Source organism: Pelobates fuscus, chromosome 2 (genome assembly GCF_036172605.1).
Source record: "Pelobates fuscus isolate aPelFus1 chromosome 2, aPelFus1.pri, whole genome shotgun sequence".
In the NCBI taxonomy this organism is placed as follows: domain Eukaryota; kingdom Metazoa; phylum Chordata; class Amphibia; order Anura; family Pelobatidae; genus Pelobates; species Pelobates fuscus.
In genome coordinates this window covers 319,013,334-319,038,160 of record NC_086318.1, presented here as the reverse complement: position 1 = coordinate 319,038,160, position 24,827 = coordinate 319,013,334, and the positions used below count along the sequence as shown (strand labels likewise).

The 24,827-nt window shown below is 42.7% G+C and overlaps 1 protein-coding gene across 2 annotated transcripts in view; it reads left to right on the top strand.

The window, feature by feature from the left end:
- SOBP (sine oculis binding protein homolog) overlaps positions 1-2,917 on the top strand; it is a 153,291-nt gene extending 150,374 nt beyond the window's left edge. For both annotated transcript variants that reach the window (XM_063443539.1, XM_063443538.1), the window contains one exon: positions 563-2,917. The gene's annotated coding sequence lies outside the window, so the exon portion shown is untranslated. The remainder of the gene's footprint in view (positions 1-562) is intronic.
- Positions 2,918-24,827: the final 21,910 nt, after the last annotated feature.

Genomic DNA, 24,827 nt, shown 5'->3' with positions numbered 1-24,827 from the left:
ATATTTATAATATATTGGAAGTAAATCATATAAAGAATAACATACGTTAAACAATATGTTTAAAGGAACACTCCAAGCACCATAACTACTACAGCCCACCAGAAGTGCCCTGTTGCCAGCCCATAGTAAAATGTTAAAACGTTTTAGCACAGCATGACAGCTTATCTGGTCAGACTGCATCCACCGCATCCGCTCTTTTCCAGCAAGAGAACTTGAACTTGAACAGGGCAGGACCATGCGGGATCCTGCTTATTGGCTCAGTGTGTTAGTTGTGCGCTCTGAGACAATACGTGTCATCTAGCATCAGCCATTTCTTTTACTTCCTTTCCGAAATATCATGCTTCTCTGGCTAGAGAAGACCAGATGCAGAGCAGATGCCCACCATGACCCACATACGTTGTCAAACCGGGCACTCCTCGGATCATAGCCACTACTAAAACATGCCAATGTTGCCATCAATGTTCAGTGGAACAGAATGATTTCTGTATGATACTGATATATAAAAGTGTGTATGTCCCATGTTAATGTGTTTTAATTGTGTTGTTTGTTCTATGCTTTATAGGATTCTGGCTAACAGGGTATCTTGCATGGAGAAAGGGAGCAGCGCAAGTCATGTGATGTCACCAAACTACACCAGCTGGTCCACACTTACTGTACATCTACCTGCCACTGCCTCAGCTATAAATCTTTCTTCTGTTTGTACCCACCATCCCGCAAGCAAAGTCATCCATTCAGAACTCAAAGGATACTGAGCATTCCTCTTTATTTCTACTTCCCTTCCTCACCTCTACACACTTATTTACAAAAAAAAAAATATGTGGACCAATCTAGTGCTTATCGCTGCAGTGTTATTGAATTGGGAAATGTCTGTCTGGAACATATTGTGGACTTCAGCTTTTTTGGATTGTTACTTTTTAAGAGACTTGTATGGTTGTGCTGCTACAGTGAGAATTGTAATTTGCATTAGGGGGTGTGGGACTATTGGAAGGGGTAAAGGTTTTGGATTGGAGTAGCAACACTTCAAAGTCATCTCTCTATTACCCTCAATGCACTTTTAATTGACGCATTTGTATAAAAAAAACAACACAAAAGTTTTATTGGCTAATATTGTACTTTTTATTTTATTTTTTATTTTATTATAACAAAGGCCACCTTTATGTCTAATGCCATAGATTCAGTGTTAGGCTTTCTGGAGTGTAATCCTTTAAACTGAAGCTCAGTAGAAGGCAGCATAAATAGTTTATATTGTGGTTTCTTGTACAGGCTAGATGGCAAAAGAGATTTGCAAATGTATATTCTACTCAACTTTCTTTCTTTCTTTTTTTTTTTTTTTTTTTTTAAAGCTCCCCTAGATTGTACCCCATTTAAGAACAGAGCAAAAGTGTTGAAGTAAAGACCAAAACTCCCTTAAGGTGTAAGATAATCTGGAAAGGGAAGGAGGAGATATTTTCTGAACGTCATAAGAGATATGGATGAAATTACACCCGTGCTAGTTTTCCAGTTCTCCAGGAAGCCAGCGAGACAATCTCTCCACATATACACAACCCTTTCATGATAATTGGAATGGTATGGGCATACTAATGATGGAATGAGGGTTTCATCAAACACCCCCTTACAACACCTCCCTTTCCCCTGCCCGCTGTTCTGTTCCAGTGTTTACTTACTCCTGTCTTGTTTAAGAGAAATGTGCAATTCAATCCTCGGTCTCTGGTCAGAGGATATAACAGGGTAAAAATCACAGAAACGTGTATGCACTTGTACAGATGTAGCCAAGAGTCCAAAATGATACTAGATTAGAGCATGTATGCTCGCACTGATCGTGAAAATAAGTGGAGCTGATTTAATGTTTGCCCCCTGCCCTCTTTTTTATTTTATAAACTGGAGGTTTTTTGAAGGATCTCATTAAAAATCACATTGTGATTCAGTGTATATGTTTACTAACGGAAAAATAAGCGTTTTCTCATTCACCTTTTCTGCACAGTGCCTGCTATCTGAGGTAGACATGCGATATGTGTATATAAATATAAATATATACACATTTTTTTAAAGAAACACTCCAGACACTATAACCACTTCATAACACTGTAGTGGTTATGGTGCCAGGAGTACCAGGAGTGTCTTGGCAACCCCTTTATGCAAGTTACCTAGAGTCCGCTGGGCACTAGTCACCTACTTCGTGAAAGCCAGAAGTTTGGGCTGAGAAATATCATGCCATCGAAGAGCTTTTGGCTCTCAATGGAGCAAGTGATCCATGTCCCATGGACCCCAGGTAATTTGTCAAACCATTAGAAAACTGTGCACTTCAGTGGTTATGGTGCTTGGAGTGTTCTCTTAACCATTTCAGTGCCAGAAGCATTACCAACGGATTGCAAGGCAGTACGTGGTACATTATTCTAGCACGGGAAGTGATTTGTTCAAGGCATTATGTGCGCCATTTTTTTTTTACTGTATGTGTACTGTTAGTACTATGTATATACTGTATTTCTATGGCTTCCTTTGTAAAAAAAAATAATAATAATATTCACTAAACAGTTTAAGCTACTGTTGAAAAAAAAATACTCTTTATTTATTAACATGGATTCGAGTATGATTTCATGGATTGTTATATAAAATGATCTTTCATGTTTCACTTTTCCAAAGTTGTAACTTTGATCTTCTTGGGAACAGAAGATATAGTCAAATGTTTCCACCAATTAAAAGCCAACATTTCATTCTTTAGAAAGTGCGAAGGGAAGCTTTGTATTGTTTTCTGACATTCCCTTCTTAAAGGATGCAACGTGTGGGAAGAGCACAGCTTCAAACCGCTAAAATGTTGCTATTGGTATGTTGTTGGTTTGGTTTTAAAGGATAATTGTCTTGATGAACTGTTCTTCAGAACATCTCGTTTTATCTTATAAATTTCAGTGCAAACTTTCAACATCTTGTTTTGTTCATGATTTACATACAGCTATTACTTCATTACACGCTACACATACTTCTTACATAAATCTGGACCTCCATTAGAAAAAAAAAATATTAATGGGATTTTATGTTGTATTAATAATTACACACTATGGATATGATTAGTGAATGGTTTCATCAATGTTAGAAACATACTCTAAATATTAAACAGACATAGACTCTCAAGTTTTCAGGGGTATAAACATGGTTTGTGCTCATTATCACGTCCTGCAAATGAGAAGACAGGCGTTAGTGGTAATTCATATTATTTACTCAATTATGAGCACAGCCATGGAATCTAAATTACAATTACTGATATAACATTCTGCAGTGCTGTAAATTAGGTAAACACAACAAACACTAAATTCTAACAAAACAAGATTGACGTACAGGAACAGTAGCTGAAGAGGGTCTAGCCCAAACAAACCTACAATTTTATTTACTAAAGTTAAAAATGCCAGGAATTCAAAGAGAATTTCAAATACAAGGCCAAAGTAACTGGAAGCTGACTAGGATATTTTTCCAATTTCAGCTATTTAGGCCTTACATTTAAAATTAATTACACACTAAATAACACACTAAATAACCCTGGATGTGTTATACCATCACCACTGACAAACATCATAGTTTCTGTGTTGCTTGAACTAGGCATTTGTGATAAAAAAAATGTACAACAGTATAACTAGAGTACAGTTGGTCCTTGTTTTACGACGGCTCGTACTTATGACCAGCTCTCTCATGGGGTGGTAAGTGCAAGCCGTTGTGGGGATTTAAGGGATTCCCTGCTCTTGTGCGTTCGTCTATGTTCGGGGAAATTTCCCCCGAACATAGACATGCGCACCAGAGCAGGGAATCCCTTAAATCTATATTCGGGAAATTTGCCCGAACATAGATTTCAGGGATTCCCTGCTCTGGTGCGTTCGAAATTTCCCTGAACAAAGACAAGCACACCAGAGCAGGGAATCCTTTAACTCCTCACTTACCGACCAAATCGTTCTATGACCAGGTCGTAGGAACGGAACCCAGTCGTTAAGTGAGTAGTGTCTGTAGGGTGGAATTGTTTATTGGCAAAAAAGTTGTTACTCTGTGTCTTGCTCATATTTTGTGTGTCATTAGCTGACCCCCCTGACCTTCTTGTGTCTCCTTACCCCTCACCACTTTGTGTCTTTCCCATTACTGATGTCCTTTCTTACCCCAATCACCTCCTTCTGTCACTCGTTAATTTAATTACCCACTAGCCTGTCTCTCTTTAACCCCTTAAGGACACATGACATGTGTAACATGTCATGATTCCCTTTTATTCCAAAAGTTTGGTCCTTAAGGGGTTAAAAGCTGTAAACATTCTATAACTATATATCAATACCTGAAAAGTACATTTGATTTGTTGCTACCTTGTATGCAAATTTAAACACTAGTGTTGGTAGTAATCTATACACAATGAACTACCTGATCCCATCAACAACTTTCCCTGGTCATTCCACACTCCAATTGTTGTAATATAAACCTCTATATTACGCCATTATAAGCCTATACAAATTCCAATATCAAAATAACTAAAGTGCATGGTAACACAAAATTCAAAAGTGACAATATTATAAACACTCTCTCTATCTATATATACAGTTTGTTGTTTAATCAAGCCAGATGTGAGGAATGTAGGATGGCTGTATCTGTAGTAATCTGCACCCTCCCTTAATTGTGCTGTATGAAAGAGTGTGTCGCATCCATCAGGTATACTTAGGGCCGATACTGGGCAAAATACTTTAATATTGTGCATGAAAGACAAAGAAGAGTAACACAGGAATACTAGCCAGTGGAATTGACACCTGGACAGACAACTTCCAAAATCTTTCTCAACCCATTCCCCATCATATTCCTAGCTTTCAAATTGATACCGGAGAAACTGACGGAAGCCAAGCACAGAGAGATGGACACAGGTTTCTTCAGGAAGGAAGAGATTCTTTATTGGATCACCGATCGGGACTCAGAGGGACTAGCGTCACCAAAATACAGCAAAGTCTGAGTACTGAATACATAGAGTACATTCCTTATATAGCACTGTAGCTCCTCCCACAATTAACTACACCCACACATACCCTTAACCTATTTAATAAATAGAGTCTAAACTCATCCATCCGGTCTAACCACGTGGCTCATCTGATACAAAGGAGAGGGACGCGTAATTCCAGTTCTTACATTCCTGCACCTGGTCAGTACAGTGATGACAGTATCTTAGCTACGTGTTATTAACTAACTGATACTACAAACACATATACATACATATGCCTTGTGGCAATCTTAGCCTGCTAAACTTGTATTTTACTGGAATTACATCACATTCCCCCCTTTGATGCCTCTGATATTTCACAATTACTTGAGGCATCACTTAACCTTGGTTTGCATATACCTCAGGTTACCATGAACCAGACCAGACTTATCTTATGATGTGAATCTTTTAACACTCATCTTCCTGCATTGGTTCTCCTTGATCTAGAGCCTTATACTTATATATCGCCATTATCTGTGCAGCAGCCTTCCTCTCTGCTATACTTCCTATCAGGCTTTGCACAGACCTAACTACTAAGGGTATAAGACACGGTAGGAGTAGACACAACAGTAAAATCAGTAGGACTCCACCTACCACTGCCTTAAGCCCTCCAAACCACTCATACCAGCTACCAAACCAACTACTTGGATTGTACCCTTTCCATACCTGAGTAGGCACATGCACTAGTTTAACCATATGGCTAGTAAGCTCAGCTATTGCTTGCCCTTCGTCATCTATTTGAAGACAGCAATTGCTCAGGTTAAACTTCCCACATACACCTCCCTCTACTGCCAAAAGGTAATCCAAGGCTAATCTATTTTGGTACACTGCTGTCCTCATCCTGGTATTATGCTTCGCTAGAAGATTGAGTGCTTGTGAGGTCTCATTAGTAATAATCTCAACCACCGCCTGTAATCTTATAATACGGTTGAGCATATAAATTGGGGTTCTATAACCAAAGGTACCATCTTCTGCCCACGTGGCTGGCCCATAATAATCTATGATACGCTGGGGAGGCCATTCATTATCTTCCCAGGTGCCTATCTCTAAGGGTCCCCTTTTCTTCCTATGATTCACATCATACACTTTAACACCTAAAGTCTCACCTGTTTCAATCGGTAACAAGAAGAAGGATGGTTTGAGCATACCCAACACACATGCCCCTTCCCAGTCCTGTGGCAACTCCGAATAGGCTTTCTTACCACAGATCCAGTACAAATTTGCTGGGGCTCTCCAGGTAGATGTGATGGATAAATCAAACCACACATCCTTTAAACTGGCATATCTAGCAAACGGGTTAGATGGTTCTGAGACATTTGAAGCCGACCACCAAGTTGTATTTTTAGTATTATCATCATAAGCTTTTTGCCCTAGACAAGTTAATTCTCCTACAGAAGTATTATACATTATTCCTTTCCTTGCTATGCAAACATAACCTATGATGGAGGTCTTTAATCTCCACTCAGATTTACCTCTAACACTCAAATGATAATCGGCTTGTGTAGATATTAGTTGGTCAACTGCCTCAGAACCGGACATTACCTCCTTTGCTTCCCAAGGCCATTGGTCTCCCATGTTAGTACCTCCACACACATAGCAGTTGGTAACATTAAGACTACCGGCAATACTTTCAGCTAGGTCAATGAACAGGTTTTTAGCGTTATGGGGGATCTTATTATCTATACTCATCTCTTCATAAAAGGAATGGTATACTTGATGAGTCTGGGAGGATACCGTATCAGTCTCTATTCCTATAAACAATAATGTCCCAGGATCTAAACCCGTCCCGTATATCTGAAACCCAAATAAATTTCCATACTTATCTAGGAACTTGTCGGGGTTATTAATAAGTATATGGACTGGGTTGCATTCCATAGACTTACAATAAGGGCTAGTCGGCAACTTAGTCACTATCATGTCTTTATCTACTGTCTGTCCCCAAGTCGCCCACCCCACACAAGACCAATATGGACAAAAGTTATAGTCTTTATTTGGGCATCTAGGACTCACATATTTATTTTTACTACTGGGACAAATATATTTATCATTAGACCCATACGTCCTCTCCCATCTAAGATCCCCACATACATTCCACGGTTTTCTACCACTTGATATCGCCTTACATGCATCAAATAGCAGAACACCCGAAGAATGTACGGATTCTAACACCGTTTTATTAATTAGGGTCCCCTGAGGATCTCCATTCCTGAGAGTCAACCAAATTGTACGAGGTTGATACTCTGGACTGAAGCACTTAGGTTCTCCTACTCCTAAATGGCACACACTATAGTCTATATTTAGGTATCTACATCTTGATACCTCTCCTTTACATTCGTATTGTGAATGCCAAATTAGGGTTTGGGAAATATGGTTACCTGTTCTCGTAGTCTTAATGCATACCTCACAGCTAGGAGTGTCGGTACCTCTACCTTCCTGAATATAAAAACACATATAAATAAACACAATCAAAAGCACATCTTTCGCCGTCATCCTCAGTCTTCGTCCGTGCGATGGAACCTCAGCTTCCAGGATGTGAGGGCTGCAGGGAATGGAGTTCTGCTCATCTTCACAGGTGTCCCTTCGAGACTTTCCTGGCTTATACACTATGTGATGGTAAGCGGACAGGCTTTATTATGGCCTTCTCACTCACACCTGTAACAATAAAATTTGTAATCCACAATAATTCCTCGTTACTCCGACTGAGTAGTGCGTTTCAACCGGATCTTGCAGGGATTCTCTGGATCTGCTGTAACTTGCCAAGAATCAACTGCTGCTGGTTTAACCCTGGAGTGATGTATCCACGGAGTTACTTCGGCTACTTTTATCGCTGTAGGGGTAGACAAAAGAACAACATAAGGACCTCTCCACTTGGGCCCTAACGGTACATTATTCCACTCTTTAATCCACACTTGGTCTCCTGGATGATAACTATGAACAGGGGGATAAATATTCACAGGTAATCTATCTTGTACCCATTTCTGTACCTCCTCCATAGTCTTACCCAACTCTACAACCTGCTGCCGGGTAATTCCTTCTCCCAACTGACTCAAGTCCCCCCTTAAGTTACCAAGTACGGGAGGTGGTCGCCCATACATGATTTCAAAAGGAGAGAGGCCCATCCTTCTGGTAGGGGTACTGCGGATTCGCAATAAAGCTATGGGTAAGAGAACGTTCCACTTAAGTTGGGTTTCCTGACACATTTTAGCCAACTGGTTCTTTATAGTTCTATTCATTCTCTCTACCTTACCAGAACTCTGGGGTCTATATGCAGTATGAAGCCTCCACTTTATACCAAGCATATGAGTCAGTTGTTGTAGGCACTGATGAACAAAAGCTGGACCATTGTCCGATCCTATAGAACAGGGTAGTCCATATCGGGGTATTATTTCTCGTAGCAGGAATCTTACAACTTCTCCTGCTTTCTCTGTACGAGTAGGACATGCTTCTACCCAGCCTGAATAGGTGCACACAATTACCAACAGGTAACGATGTCCACCCGATTTAGGCATTACTGTAAAGTCTATTTGTAGATCGGACATGGGGAGTCCCCCCATAAACTGGACTCCTGGTGGCTTTACTGGTCCTTGTCTTGCATTATTCTTAGCACACGTTACACATCTGCGTACAATGGCCTGAGTCAAGTTGGACAATCTTGGTATGTAGAAATGTTTCCTGAGAGATTCTTCAGTACTGTCTCTCCCAGAATGTGTCCCGTTGTGATAATTTTGGACAATTTCTACCGCTAGTGATGCTGGTATGACTATTCTTCCATCTTCTAGCTGATACCACTTGTTCTCCAAATACTTTCCCGGTTCAGTCTTTAACCACTCCTCTTCTTGAGCTGTATAAACTGGAGTCCATTGGGACAGTGGAGTTGGTATAAGAGCAGCTATATGCCCCACATACTCCTGTCTTCCTGATTCAGCAGCACGCTTAGCTGCACTATCTGCCATCCGATTTCCCTTGGTTACATCACCATCTCCTCTCAGATGCGCTCGACAATGTATGATACCGACTTCTTTCGGCTCCCACACTGCTTCCAATAGTTGTAGGATTTCAGCTGCGTACTTGATTTCTTTGCCTTCTGAATTCAGTAGTCCTCTTTCTTTATACAAAGCTCCGTGGGCATGAGTGGTTAAAAACGCATACTTAGAGTCCGTATAGATATTTACTCTTAAACCTTCAGCCAATTGTAACGCTCGTGTTAGTGCTATTAATTCTGCCTTTTGTGCTGATGTTCCTTTCGCCAGTGGCCGAGCTTCTATCACCTTGTCTATTGTTGTCACTGCATATCCTGCATAGCGGATCCCTTCTTTCACATAACTACTGCCGTCGGTGTAATATTGAACATCGGGGTTCTGGATGGGAAAATCACGAAGATCTGGTCTACTTGAAAATACTTCATCCATTACTTCCAAACAATCATGTTGACTTTCAGTAGGTTGCGGCAAAAGGGTAGCTGGATTTAAGGTGTTTACAGTCTCTAAATGCACTCTTGGGTTTTCACACAACATTGCTTGATACTTGGTCATACGGCTGTTACTAAACCAATGATTTCCTTTGTAATCCAACAACGTCTGTACTGCATGTGGGACTCGTACATAAAGTTCTTGACCCAGAGTGAGTTTATCGGCTTCAGCTACTAGCAGGGCGGCTGCAGCTACGGCTCTTAGACAAGGTGGAAGTCCGCTGGCCACTGCATCCAGTTGCTTAGACATGTAGGCAACAGGTCTTTGCCATGATCCCAAGTACTGTGTCAATACTCCCACAGCCATTCTTCTTTGCTCGTGTACATATAAGTAGAATGGTCGTGTGTGATCAGGTAGACCTAATGCTGGGGCACTCATCAAAGCCTTCTTCACATCTTCAAATGCCGTTTGCTGTTCTTGGGTCCATAAGAAGGGGTCGTGCTCTGTACCTTTGATAGCTGCGTACAGAGGTTTTGCTAGTATCGCATAACTGGGAATCCATATCCTACAGAAGCCTGCTGCCCCCAAGAATTCTCGCACTTGTCTTCTATTCTTGGGTATTGGTATTTGGCAGACAGCTTCTTTTCTCTCTGGCCCCATAATCCTTTGACCTTCAGAGATATGGAATCCCAGATACTTGACAGTTGGCAAACACAACTGAGCCTTCTTCCTGGACACCTTGTATCCTGCCTTCCAGAGAATATGTAGTAGATCGTGCGTTGCTTGCTGACATTTTTCTTTTGTAACTGCTGCTATCAACAAGTCATCTACATATTGTAACAATACACATTCTCCTGGGATAGACTCGAAATCCAGTAGATCTTGACTTAGAGCTGAACCAAATAGGGTAGGTGAATTTTTAAACCCTTGGGGCAGTCTTGTCCAAGTCATTTGGCGTTTTGAGCCCGTTACAGCGTTCTCCCATTGGAAAGCGAAAATACATTGGCTTTCTGCGGCAATTCGGAGGCAAAAGAAGGCATCTTTGAGATCTAAGACTGTGAAGTAAGTAGCCCCGCCCGGAATTAAAGCAAGCAGGTTATATGGATTGGGTACAACTGGATGTATGCTAACAACCGCATCATTGACTGCTCTTAAGTCCTGTACAGGTCGATACTCATCTGTACCGGGCTTTTGAACAGGCAGCAATGGGGTGTTCCAGGGGGAAGTACAGAATTTTAGGATACCATACCGTATGAACTTATCCAGATAGGATTGGATGTTCTTCTTAGCCTTCTGCGGAATGTGATATTGTCTTAGGCTCACTGGATAAACCCCATGTTTCAGTTCAATTTTTATTGGTGGAATATTGCGGGCCAGTCCTGGTGGGTTGTTCTCTGCCCAAACTCCTGGTATGTTAAACAATGTCTCATCACTCCTAGGGTTTTGGCTAGTCAACACTGTATAAAGTCGCCACTCTTCTTCCTTTGGTACGGATAAAGTCATAATACCTGAAGGTCCATTAAACTTTAAGGATGTTGTTCCATTTGGTAGGAACGTAATCTGCGCTTGTAATTTGGATAGCATATCACGTCCCAGCAATTGGACTGGACATTCAGGCATATAAAGGAATTGGTGTTTTACTACGTGGCCTCCCAATGTACAGAGTCGACTTTTAAGAACCGGTCTTTCAGCACTTCTTCCAGTTGCTCCTATCACAGTAATAGTCCTTCCAGATGGAGGAGCAACTAGATTAGTCACCACTGAATGTTCAGCACCAGTGTCGATCATGAACGCACTCCTTTTCCCCCCTATTGATACATCGACCATAGGCTCCGCTCGACCAAGGGGGATGGAGCCCGGTCGGTATCAATAGTCCTCCATGACAGTGTCAGCCAATCCTACAAAGTCCCTACCTTCTCTATCGCGGGACCTTTGCGCTGCTGGAATATACCTGTCTTCCCTAACACTTCCTCTGTTCCCATTACTCCCTCTATAACCATTACTCCCTCCGGGGCCTCCTCTACCTCTCGCTCTACCTCTAAAGTTTCCGTAGCCTGCCCTGGGTTGGTCTCTCTCGTACTGCTCTCTTTGCGGACATTCGTTCCTCCAATGCCCTTCTTCCTTGCAATACGCGCATTGATCCCTACTCAAAGGCTCCCTACTCCATCTATTATTGCCTCTATCTGGGCCCCGTTTATCTACGCCTGCGATCGCTACCGCTAGCATATCAGCCTTTTTACGCATCTTGCGCTCTTCCTCTTTCTTACTTTCTGTATCCCTGTTCATATAGACCTTATTTGCTACCTCCATTAGTTGGGTGATGGACATACCTGCAAACCCTTCTAACTTTTGTAGCTTGCGCTTAATATCTCCGTATGCTTGGCTGACAAAGGCGGAGTTAACCATTCGGGAATTGTCTGCGTCTTCCGGATTAAAGGGGGTATACAAGCGGTATGCCTCCAATAATCGGTCATAAAAGACACTGGGCGCTTCATCGCTTTTCTGGATCACCTCAACTGTCTTCGACATGTTAATGGCTTTCTTTCCTCCGGCTTTCATGCCAGCAATTATAGCGTCTCTATAGGCTCTGAGTTGAACCATATCAGCACCATTTACGTTCCAATCGGGATCGGTGTTGGGATAGTGTGTCGCGGCCCATGCTGCTGGATTGGCTTGGTTCAAAGCACGGGCTCTATCCTCTAATGCTTTAATGGCTGCTTGATTTATTCTTGTCCTTTCCTCATTGTTAAATAAAGTCATTAGTAACTGCTGGCAATCAGCCCATGTCGGATTATGCGTCTGTACTATTGAGGTGAACAGATCAGTCATAGCTTGTGGTTTCTCAGTATACGAGGAATTATGGGTCTTCCAGTTTAAAAGATCGGTTGTGGTAAATGGGACATATACGAAGACTGGGTCAGCGTGTGCCATTTGACCTGCGGCATCGATATAAGCTGACCCGGGATTCAGACGAAGAGGCATCTGATAGTGCTTTAATTGTTGGGCACCAGTCAACTGTCGGGTTTGGATGGGGCTACGTAGAGAGGCGTCAGTCATGGGTTCCGGTCGGGGAGAGATAGGGTATGGGGATGTGGGAGGTCGGTTTTGGGAAAAGGTCGTAAATAAAACACTTCGAGCCGAGCTAGATGAAGCTTGACCGGAAGTCTGAAGTGGCGCCAAATCAGGATATTCGTTTCTAATGGGGGTGGATTCTGGTTCCGGAAGGGGAGATTTAGTACGAGGGGGGGTGGATCCTGTACTGGAGGAGGAAGCGGAAGTGGATGAGGGTAATGAGGGGAGGGGTGCAGGACTTCCTGCGTTTGCGTCACTTCTTCTTAACGGAAAGTAAGGGGGCGGCAAAGGGATCTCGGACTCAGGGGGCGTGTCCAAAATGGGCCTAACACCAGTCCTAGTGGACGAGCAAGTCCTAGCTACCATGAGGCGACACTGCTCCTCGTGGCATGTCTGGAGCCATTTTGGCGAGTCATTTACGGCCTGTCTCCAACAGTCAATATAAGGAAACTGGCCGTAAAGTTCAGGCCTACCCGATACAGCCACGTGTAAGCGCTGTACCAGAGTTGGATCCAAACTGCCACGTGGCGGCCATGCCGCAACCAAAGTAGGCCACTCCCTAGTACACAAAGTGACCAAACGTACAGGAGACATCTTTACCCCAAAATCACAAACTTTGAATCCCTTTTTAAAATTCTTAACCATACATCCTAAGGGATCCGGAATCGTTGACTGCGACGCACCCATACTTAACAATGGAACGTCGTCGACAACGAATACTATACACGCGTACTATTCAACAGTCACACCCGTTTCCTCTGGCAACAGCACCACGTGGTACGGTTACCAAGTGAAACGTACACAATAACAATAAACACTCAGGGAATTCCCGTACACACACAGCTGTTACACCAGTCACTATATAATCAATATTATGCCCTTTGGCGTAACTATACAGTCACCCACGCTATAATTCTCTATATACGAATTACCCGTCTATAACACACCCCAGTAACATCGTCTTTTACAAATAGCGGTTACAGTACGGTTAGCATAGGTCAAAGCACAAGTTAAGGTCACAATACAATTATTAGTGGTTATGGTGTTAAACATGCAATGGACGACAATGATTAGTACTTATTATATAATGTCAGTAAATATACAGGGTTATGGTACCGTGCACTATAATACAGCAACACACTATTAACACTCTCGCTAGACGGCTGAGCTCGCGCTATCTAACAAGATATACACTTTACTAAAACAATCGTTAACACATTTACAATTCCCAACTAAACTATTGGCCAGTACCTTGAATGGACTACCTAAAACTATATACACCCGTTTTGGTTAGCCACACTGCCCAATCACCACATATACATAGCGAGCTAGAGATCCGAATTTACACAGGCGCCTCTTAGTCGCACTATCAAAAGTCTAGTGGGTTCCAAATTTACACGCCTTCCCACTTAGCCCAGATAGGATGAGAACTAGCGAACCGAATTTACACAGGCGCCGCTTAGTCTCCCGGTCCCTCCGACCTAGCGAACGTAATATACACCCTAGAACGCTAGTCTAGACAAGACACCGGTGTCCGGCTAGGGCTATCTTACACCAGGACCCCGCCTGACTAACCAAATCAAACGGTCTGACTAAAGAGCGTTCGATCGAGCGGTGCGCCTTCGCTCCTTCCCTCCGACAGAGGGGGCAGATACAGATTCAAAAACCCCTTTGGGCCTACCGCACAATCGGTATACCCCTAGCGGGTCCTGCCGTCTAAAACAGCAGTTATCTTACCTCCTCGTTCCTGAACCTGAGTTCACACTCATCGACGGGGACACCCCAGCACTTCTCACGTAGAGGCCGATGATCTCCTGGACAACAGACCAGTGGCGCCGAGACGAAGGGAGGTCCACGCAGAAGTTCAGGGGTGCAGCCGTAGAGAACGTGGGCAAAGATAGACCGTCTCACGCCTCTGCCTCTCAGCTACCGTTGAACGATGAGCTTCCCGGCCAATGCACCAAATGATACCGGAGAAACTGACGGAAGCCAAGCACAGAGAGATGGACACAGGTTTCTTCAGGAAGGAAGAGATTCTTTATTGGATCACCGATCGGGACTCAGAGGGACTAGCGTCACCAAAATACAGCAAAGTCTGAGTACTGAATACATAGAGTACATTCCTTATATAGCACTGTAGCTCCTCCCACAATTAACTACACCCACACATACCCTTAACCTATTTAATAAATAGAGTCTAAACTCATCCATCCGGTCTAACCACGTGGCTCATCTGATACAAAGGAGAGGGACGCGTAATTCCAGTTCTTACATTCCTGCACCTGGTCAGTACAGTGATGACAGTATCTTAGCTACGTGTTATTAACTAACTGATACTACAAACACATATACATACATATGCCTTGTGGCAATCTTAGCCTGCTAAACTTGTATTTTACTGGAATTACATCACAAAATGGAGAAAAATTAGGGCTGTACAGGACCCTATGCAAATGACCAGTTTGGGGCTTCCTTCACTCTTAGTACAGGTGCTGGTAAATAAGGCCGAACATGTCCAGTACCTAAATGTTGTCTGTGCTCCTGGCTATTCGCTAGGTCCTAGGTCAACCAGCCCCTGTCTAATCCATGCTCTCAGTCTCTTTTACCTCCTCATTTCCTACTCGTATGAAAACCTCCACCGCTCAAAAACTCACTCTCCTTACTCTAATCATAATCTTTGGAATTATGTCTCCTTAGGACTCGCTTATCTACCCCTCTTCCTAAAGCAATAAAACACACATTAATCTGCAAGAGACATAAGAATCAAATGTGCCATAATCCTACAACAATGGGCAGAGTACCATGAAGAAGAGGAAGTCCTGCAGCAATAAAGCAATGGCCAGAGTGAATTACATTCCAAGGAGCATTTAGCATTTAGTGCTAAAGATACCAATAGCAAAAAAGTCACCCGGGGGCAGTGTAACGTTAGTGACAAAGACACCAATAGCTATACACCCACATGGGGGCAGTGCAACATTAGTGCTAAAGACACCAATAGCGATACAGTCACACGGCAGCAGTATAACGTTAGTGCTAAAGACACCAATAGCGATACAGTCATACCGGGGCAGTATAACGTTAGTGCTAAAGACACCAATAGCGATACAGTCATACGGGGGCAGTATAACGTTAGTGCTAAAGACACCAATAGCGATACAGTCACACGGCGGCAGTGTAACATTAGTGCTAAAGACACCAATAGTGATACAGTCATACCGGGGCAGTATAACGTTAGTGCTAAAGACACCAATAGCGATACAGTCATACGGGGGCAGTGTTACGTTAGTGCTAAAGACACCAATAGCGATACAGTCATACGGGGGCAGTGTTACGTTAGTGCTAAAGACACCAATAGCGATACAGTCATACGGGGGCAGTGTTACGTTAGTGCTAAAGACACCAATAGCGATACAGTCATACCGGGGCAGTATAACGATAGTGCTAAAGACACCAATAGCGATACAGTCATACGGGGGCAGTGTTACGTTAGTGCTAAAGACACCAATAGTGATACAGTCATACCGGGGCAGTATAACGTTAGTGCTAAAGACACCAATAGCGATACAGTCACACGGCGGCAGTGTAACATTAGTGCTAAAGACACCAATAGTGATACAGTCATACCGGGGCAGTATAACGTTAGTGCTAAAGACACCAATAGCGATACAGTCATACGGGGGCAGTGTTACGTTAGTGCTAAAGACACCAATAGCGATACAGTCATACGGGGGCAGTGTTACGTTAGTGCTAAAGACACCAATAGCGATACAGTCATACCGGGGCAGTATAACGTTAGTGCTAAAGACACCAATAGCGATACAGTCATACGGGGGCAGTGTTACGTTAGTGCTAAAGACACCAATAGTGATACAGTCATACGGGGGCAGTGTAACGTTAGTGCTAAAGACACCAATAGCGATACAGTCATACCGGGGCTATATAACGTTAGTGCTAAAGACACCAATAGCGATACAGTCATACCGGGGCAGTATAACGTTAGTGCTAAAGACACCAATAGCGATACAGTCACACGGCGGCAGTGTAACGTTAGTGCTAAAGACACCAATAGCGATACAGTCATACCGGGGCATTATAACGTTAGTGCTAAAGACACCAATAGCGATACAGTCATACCGGGGCAGTATAACGTTAGTGCTAAAGACACCAATAGCGATACAGTCATACGGGGGCAGTGTTACGTTAGTGCTAAATACACCAATAGCGATACAGTCATACGGGGGCAGTGTTACGTGAGTGCTAAAGACACCAATAGCGATACAGTCATACCGGGGCAGTATAACATTAGTGCTAAAGACACCAATAGCGATACAGTCATACGGGGGCAGTGTTACGTTAGTGCTAAAGACACCAATAGCAATACAGTCATACGGGGGCAGTGTAACGTTAGTGCTAAAGACACCAATAGCGATATAGTCACACGGGGGCAGTGTTACGTTAGTGCTAAAGACACCAATAGCGATACAGTCACACGGCGGCAGTGTAACGTTAGTGCTAAAGACACCAATAGCGATACAGTCACACGGCAGCAGTATAACGTTAGTGGTAAAGACACCAATAGCGATACAGTCATACCGGGGCAGTATAACGTTAGTGCTAAAGACACCAATAGCGATACAGTCATACCGGGGCAGTATAACGTTAGTGCTAAAGACACCAATAGCGATACAGTCATACCGGGGCAGTATAACGTTAGTGCTAAAGACACCAATAGCGATACAGTCACACGGCGGCAGTGTAACATTAGTGCTAAAGTCACCAATAGTGATACAGTCATACCGGGGCAGTATAACGTTAGTGCTAAAGACACCAATAGCGATACAGTCATACGGGGGCAGTGTTACGTTAGTGCTAAAGACACCAATAGCGATACAGTCATACGGGGGGCAGTGTTACGTTAGTGCTAAAGACACCAATAGCGATACAGTCATACGGGGGCAGTGTTACGTTAGTGCTAAAGACACCAATAGCGATACAGTCATACCGGGGCAGTATAACGTTAGTGCTAAAGACACCAATAGCGATGCAGTCATACGGGGGCAGTATAACGTTAGTGCTAAAGACACCAATAGCGATACAGTCATACCGGGGCAGTATAACGTTAGTGCTAAAGACACCAATAGCGATACAGTCATACCGGGGCAGTATAACGTTAGTGCTAAAGACACCAATAGCGATACAGTCACACGGCGGCAGTGTAACATTAGTGCTAAAGTCACCAATAGTGATACAGTCATACCGGGGCAGTATAACGTTAGTGCTAAAGACACCAATAGCGATACAGTCATACGGGGGCAGTATAACGTTAGTGCTAAAGACACCAATAGCGATGCAGTCATACGGGGGCAGTATAACGTTAGTGCTAAAGACACCAATAGCGATACAGTCATACCGGGGCAGTATAACATTAGTGCTAAAGACACCAATAGCGATGCAGTCATACGGGGGCAGTATAACGTTAGTGCTAAAGACACCAATAGCGATACAGTCATACCGGGGCAGTATAACATTAGTGCTAAAGACACCAATAGCGATACAGTCATACGGGGGCAGTGTAACGTTAGTGCTAAAGACACCAATAGCGATACAGTCATACGGGGGCAGTGTAACGTTAGTGCTAAAGACACCAATAGCTATACAGTCACACGGCGGCAGTGTTACATTAGTGCTTAAGACACCAATAGCGATACAGTCACACGGGGGCAGTGTAACATTAGTGCTAAAGACACCAATAGCGATACATTCATACGGGGGCAGTGTAACGTTAGTGCTAAAGACACCAATAGCGATACAGTCACACGGGGGCAGTGTTACGTTAGTGCTAAAGAAACAAATAGCAATACAGTCATACAGAGGCAGTGTAACGTTAGTGCTAAAGACACCAATAGCGATACAGTCACACCGCAGGAGTATAATGTTAGTGCTAAAGACACCAATAGCGATACAGTCACACAGGGGCAGTGTTACATTAGTGCTAAAGACACCAATAGCGATACAGTCATACAGGAGCAGTGTAACGTTAGTGCTAAAGACACCAATAGCGATAAAGCCACATGGCGGCAGTGTAACGTTAGTGCTAAAGCCACCAATAGCGATAAAGCCACACGGTGGCAGTGTAACATTAGTGCTAAAGAGTGTTACATCGATAAAGCCACACGGGGGCAGTGTAACGCTAGTGCTAAAGACACCAATAGCGATAAAGCCACACGGCGGCAGTGTAACATTAGTGCTAAAGAGTGTTACATCGATAAAGCCACACGGGGGCAGTGTAACGCTAGTGCTAAAGAGTGCTACATCAATAAAGCCACGCAGTGATGAGCAGTGTACAGGAGTGAAGCTCACAGAAATAGGCTCACAGAAATAGGCAGTATGCATGTGTACTTTAAATGTACACAGAGACAGGACTCACTGCTACAGGCAATGTTATGCGTAAACAAGCGCATAAGAGCAACAGAGGGCAATGTTAAGAAGCAAAATTGTATTCTATAACAATAGCACCCAAAGCAATAGGAAGTGTTAATGAGCAAACCAGCTCTACAGTAATAGAGTCCACATAAATGGGCAGTGTATAGAAACATTCTTCGACAATAGAGCTGCAGTAATAGGCAGTTTAAATGAGGGATACAAAGCTCTACAGCAGGCATGGCAACCTTCACTATTTAGATGTTGTGGACTACATCTCCCCTGTTGTGGACTACATCTCCCCTTAATGCTGTAAAAGCATTCTGGGAGATGTAGTCCACAAGATCTGTAGTGCGGAAGGTTGTCACCCCTACTCTTCAGAAAAAGCACTCTCAGAAACATACACTGTGATTGAAACATGTTCCCCCACACACAAAGTTTGCAACAGGCTCATCATCACAGCCACACATTGTATGTTGTTTCTCCATGCTTTTTACACTTTATTTGTAATAGAACATTTGAGAGAGTCGAATGATCCCCTCTTGTTAAATGCTAATGTTTCACTGACTCCAGATATGCTTTTTGTCTGGTGGCATTATGGTTTCAAAAAACGAAGCTGGATCACTGTTTGCAATTGTAACTTGCCACTTATGGTTATACCCGCTTGTCAACCCGGGGGTAGAATAGCCTCCATCAATATGAATATAATTATGTTGGTCTCTACACCCACTAGTAAATCAAGGACAATATAGGAAAAATGCATATTACTCAGTACAAGATAAACTTTTAACATGCAAAGTTCTGGAAACAAAATGTTTTCTAGATTTATTTATATTGGCAAAACTCATGCAGTGTACAGAACTGGCTATACAAAACAAAAGGTTAAAAACTATGAAATACATCAAAATTGTTCTAGAGATTTTGAGTACTTTGTCCCCTTCAGAACGTACCGAATTGTCCAAGCTCTGAAATAAAACCCAGAACTAGCAGCCTCACCTAACACTAACCCTACATTAACCCTAATTCTAAAACTAAACATAACCTACCTAACCATATCCCTATGCTTACCCTGCCATAACCTTAACACTACCCTTACCTTAATTCTAATGAAACCTTCTGCTAATAATAGCACTAATATCATTAAATGGGTTTCCTTGTTAAACCACTAGAGAGTCTTATGTTGCTGACATCTACTGCTTGTTTTCAGCAATATAGGGATATATCCCTGCATATTGACAGAAGCATTTAAATTATTAAGACAATCCCTCCCCCCCGCCACAGTCATGCATGCTCATACACAAGCACATATACGCAGTCACTCATATATACCCGTTGGTGCAATAGATAGATAGACAGATATAGGGTTTATCATGCCCATGAACATTAAATGCATAAACTTGTAAACTTGATATAACATGCCAATGAACATTAAATGCGTAAACTTAGTATATCATGCCAATAAAGCAATAAATACATAAACTTGGTATATCATGCCAATGAGCAGTAAATAAAAAAAATATGTATACTATGTCAATTAGCAATTCATACATAAACTTAATATGCCATGCCAACGAGCAGTAAATGCATGAACTAGGTATATTATGTCAACGAGCAGAAAATGCGTAAATGAGGCATATAATGCCAATGAGCAGTAAATTCATAACATTTGTATATCATGTCAATGGGCCACATGTGCCTCCAAATGCCTTCTAGTTCCATGTGGCCCCATATACCCTGCCAGTGCCATCTCTCTGCCACCAGCCACCTTGTGCTAAGTCTCTGCCCTAGTGAGGATGACAGTGTGTGTGTCGGTGACAGTTTGAGTGGGATGGTGACAGTGTATATGTGGTAGGGTGACATCCCCCTCTTCCATCCATGTCTCTCCCTTCTCCCATCCATCTCTCTCTCCCCATTCCATCCATGTCTCTGTTCCCCTCACTCACCCCTCATGCTCCCCCTCCTCTCCATGTTCCCCTGCCCCTACCATTCATGTGTCTCCCCCCTCCCTATCCCCCTTCCATCCATGGGTCTTCCCCTTGCTTCATGTCCCCCTACCCTTCCATCCATATCTCTTCCCTCCATGTCCCCCTCCCCCTGTCATCCATGTCTCTCCCCCCTCCATGTTCCCCTTCCATCCATGTCCCCCTCTCCCTGCCATCTATGTCTCTGTTCCCCTCCCTTCCATGGCCCCCTACCTCTTCCGTCCATGTCCCCATCCCCCTCCATCTCATGGCTCTCCCACTGGCCTCATATCCCCTTCCATCCATAGGTCCCCCCTTATTCTAATTTAGGGCCCCAACCCACCACTCATGTGTGGGAGCCAGGGGGTGGACAATAGGTCCCCCTCATTATTTTACTTTAGGGCCCCCACCCGCCGCTCGGGGGTGGGGGCCTGGGGGGAGGACAATAGGTCCCCCCTTTGAAGTATTTTAGGGTCCCCACCCACCGCTCAGGAGTGGGGGCCAGGGGGAATGACAATAGGTCCCCCCCTTTCAAGTAATTTGGGGCTCCCACCCACTGCTCAGGGGTGGAGGTCGGGGGGAGGACAATAGGTCCCCCCCTTATTTTACTTTAGGGCCCCCACAATAGGTCCCCCCTTTAGTTTAAAAGCCCCCACTTGCGCGTCACGTGTGGGGGCTTGGGAGGGGGGACTCAGGCTGCTCATTGTTTAATAGACATGCGGTATAGCAAGTAGGGGCAGTATCTACATTTTTACTTAGTATTAGTAAATTTGACTGCAAAACCAATTTAAGTCTTTCAGCCTTTTGGTAAATAACTCCCTAATACCGTGGGAATTAGTGAGTTATCTACTATGCGACTGCAAGAGAAGTCACGAAGTGCCAAAGTCACGAAATTCCAAAATGCCGAAGTTCCGAAATTCTGAAATGCTGAAGTGCCGAAGTTCCTAAGTTTTGAAGTTCTGAATTGTTGAAGTTCTGAAGTGTCAAAGTGCCGAAGTTTCGAACCAAACCAAAGTGCCGAAGTCCCAAAGTTCCAAATTGCCGAAGTCCCGAATTTCGGAATGCCGAACCGAACCGAAAATTTTCCCCATGCACATTCCTAGTGACAATGAAACTGGGCAACATTCAAGGGATTTCTAGAAGAGCAAAAAAGGTTTTCAAATATATGAAAGCTATTCATGTCATAGCCGCTGTCTTCGAGAAAAAGCAAGAGGAAAAATGCACACAATAAAATAGTGACATGAAAGCTCTGTAGTAGAATGTGTTGTGGTTGAATGGTGATCTCTCCTAAGAAAATGTACTAAAAATCAAAGAAGCTCTTTAAGCAACAGAAATAACTGAGGGTCTTAAAATACACAGAAACGTAAGGAACGCTGTTCTTGATGAGTATGTCTTTTGGGTCCAGTTGCATTATTCCGTGAAGATTCTAAAGCCAATTCTTTCAGCATTCTCTGCATATGACTCAGTTACTGCAGTTTTGTCAGAAATTCCTAACTAAATGGCTAGGATAGAAACATGTGTTTTTTTTGGAAATACAAGTGCATCTCCACTTGCAGTTACTGAAGAATGTAAATTGAAAGATTTCATTATGAAAAAGGAAAAATGTTGTTGCCATCCTTGCTGCTGCAAATCTGTTGGATCCAAGATTCAATGACAGTAATGTGAGTGATGAGAATTCAGCAGCTGCATATGACTGAATTTTAAAATAAGCTGCACGCTTAGGACTCGATGTTGGAGAGGAACTTTAAAATTTTGCAGACCACAGACTATCTTCAGGAATTTGGTCCAGGAATGCAGTGTGGGATTCTGCCAAAACATATAACTTCTGCAACATGGTGGCAAGATCTCTGCACAACAAAACCTCTGTCTCCTATTATTATTATTATTATTATTTTATTATTTATATAGCGCCAACAAATTCCGTAGCGCTGTACAACGGGTGGACGAACAGACACGTAGTTGTAACCAGACAAGTTGGACACACAGGAACAGAGGGGGTTGAGGGCCCTGCTCAATGAGCTTACATGCTAGAGGATTTTGCATCTTGCTTATTGCAGATACTCGCATCCTTTGGATTATCTACTAGGAAGCCTTCCACATATATTTTTAATGGAAATTTTCAAAAAATAAATAAAAATGCAGAGCATAATACTCTTAAAAAATTGAAAGTCATTTTGTTACACCAGGAACATAAAGTGCAGTGTGTATAAAAGTATTCTAAAAGTGTATAAAGCTGACACACCGCTGACTGACAGATACAGTGCGAGCTCATCTTCTAACTGACTCGCACTGCGCTTATTGAGGGCCTATGTCTGGTGTCCACAGGGATTGAACACCAAGGAGCACAGGCAGGACAGCAGGACAAGAATCCAAGTTTAGGACTATCCCACTGAATCCAGGACTGCTGGGAGACCACATAATAATAAGCAACTAGCCACTAAGCACATTGTACAAGGATGAATGTGGCTAGATCTGGCATTACGATAGGAAGTAAACAGTTGCTGTAATTGTGACTAACACTGTACACAAAAACATAATATGGGTAAAGCCATAACAAATCTGTTCTTACGTATTGTCCTGTCCAATGTCCATATTGTTTAAAATGGAATTTATAATTTAAGTAATTACATTTACTTGTATGCAAATACTTTCCATTTATTTTTTTATTTTTTTAAACAGTATAAAAAATAACTTTTCTATTTTATTTCTCTCCTTCTTGAAGCTTCACGAGTTGCCATATTTTTATAATGCTATTTGAAGTGTGGGTATTATTTTCCGAGTATAACTTTCTGAAATATTATACAGTATCTAGCCAGCATCCCCTTGAAGAATGCTTATGTCATGATATCATGTGTCAGTAAGATGAAAAGCAATCCGTGTCAGGCTGCAATGTAGAAGCTTCTGCTTCATCTGCTTATTTATTCTTTTAAATGGACTTTGTAGTGGACAACTAATCGCAAATATTGTATGCCTCGGATGACGGACCAGTGACAAGACTTTATAGAATAAAACAAACCGTAAGTAAAGACAGCGTCAGAAACAAAAAGACATGGAGACAGAGAGAATCCAATAAGGATTATTGAGTTTTGAATATCTTAATATACCCTTTTTACTGGTTTAATAGAAATTAAAAAAAAAAAAACCTTGGAAAATCTTCCCTATATCAAGTTTAAAGCAATGTACACAGGAAGCCGAACTTCTCAAGCCTGCAGTCTTCACATTCAGCCTTTAATTGGGGACTGCATCAACTTGGATAATTCCCCGCAACTGCCTTGTATACAGGTTTGGAGCAGATTAATGTGTACCATTCACAGACTTTGTACTTCACGGCCTGATTCAGGAGAGTTTAGGCAAATATGGCAAGGCACTCCTAGCAAATCTACAAAACCCACATCTTCATCCAAGGGCCTGGTATATCCTGGGAAACTGATCGTGGCACCCAGAGAACTTGGACAGTAAAGCAGGATGTATCAACTTGCAGGAAATTTTGGGTTGGCATAATTCTCTGACTACAATAGGCATTCATTCGTAAGGCTCACATAAGTTGTTGGGTAGTTAGGTGGCAGATTCCTCGCAGCCATGCTAAAAGGGTAAACATTTCAGTTCCTCAACTTGTGACCAGCTTTAAATGTGTGACTTTGGTTTGGGGATCATTGTTTGGGGATCATTGTTTGGGTTTTATGACGCTTTCCACTTGGGCTTTACACAGCTTTCATGTTTTTTCCTAAGTCCATGTATTTTACCTCATGAGGGTTCAGTGCCATGCTGTTGCTTGTAATATGATATTCCTTCTTCGTATATTCATTTTCGCTTGTTTACTTTCTTTTCTTTCTGTGCACCAAGAGCCAGCCGTCTAGACTTTCATGGCCATTATAACAAAAAAAAGGGGTCTTTGATAATTTGTGTTATCATTTCTACTTTTACTGTACCTATACCACAACAAAATAAAGACTGACAAACAAAATAAATTATATATAT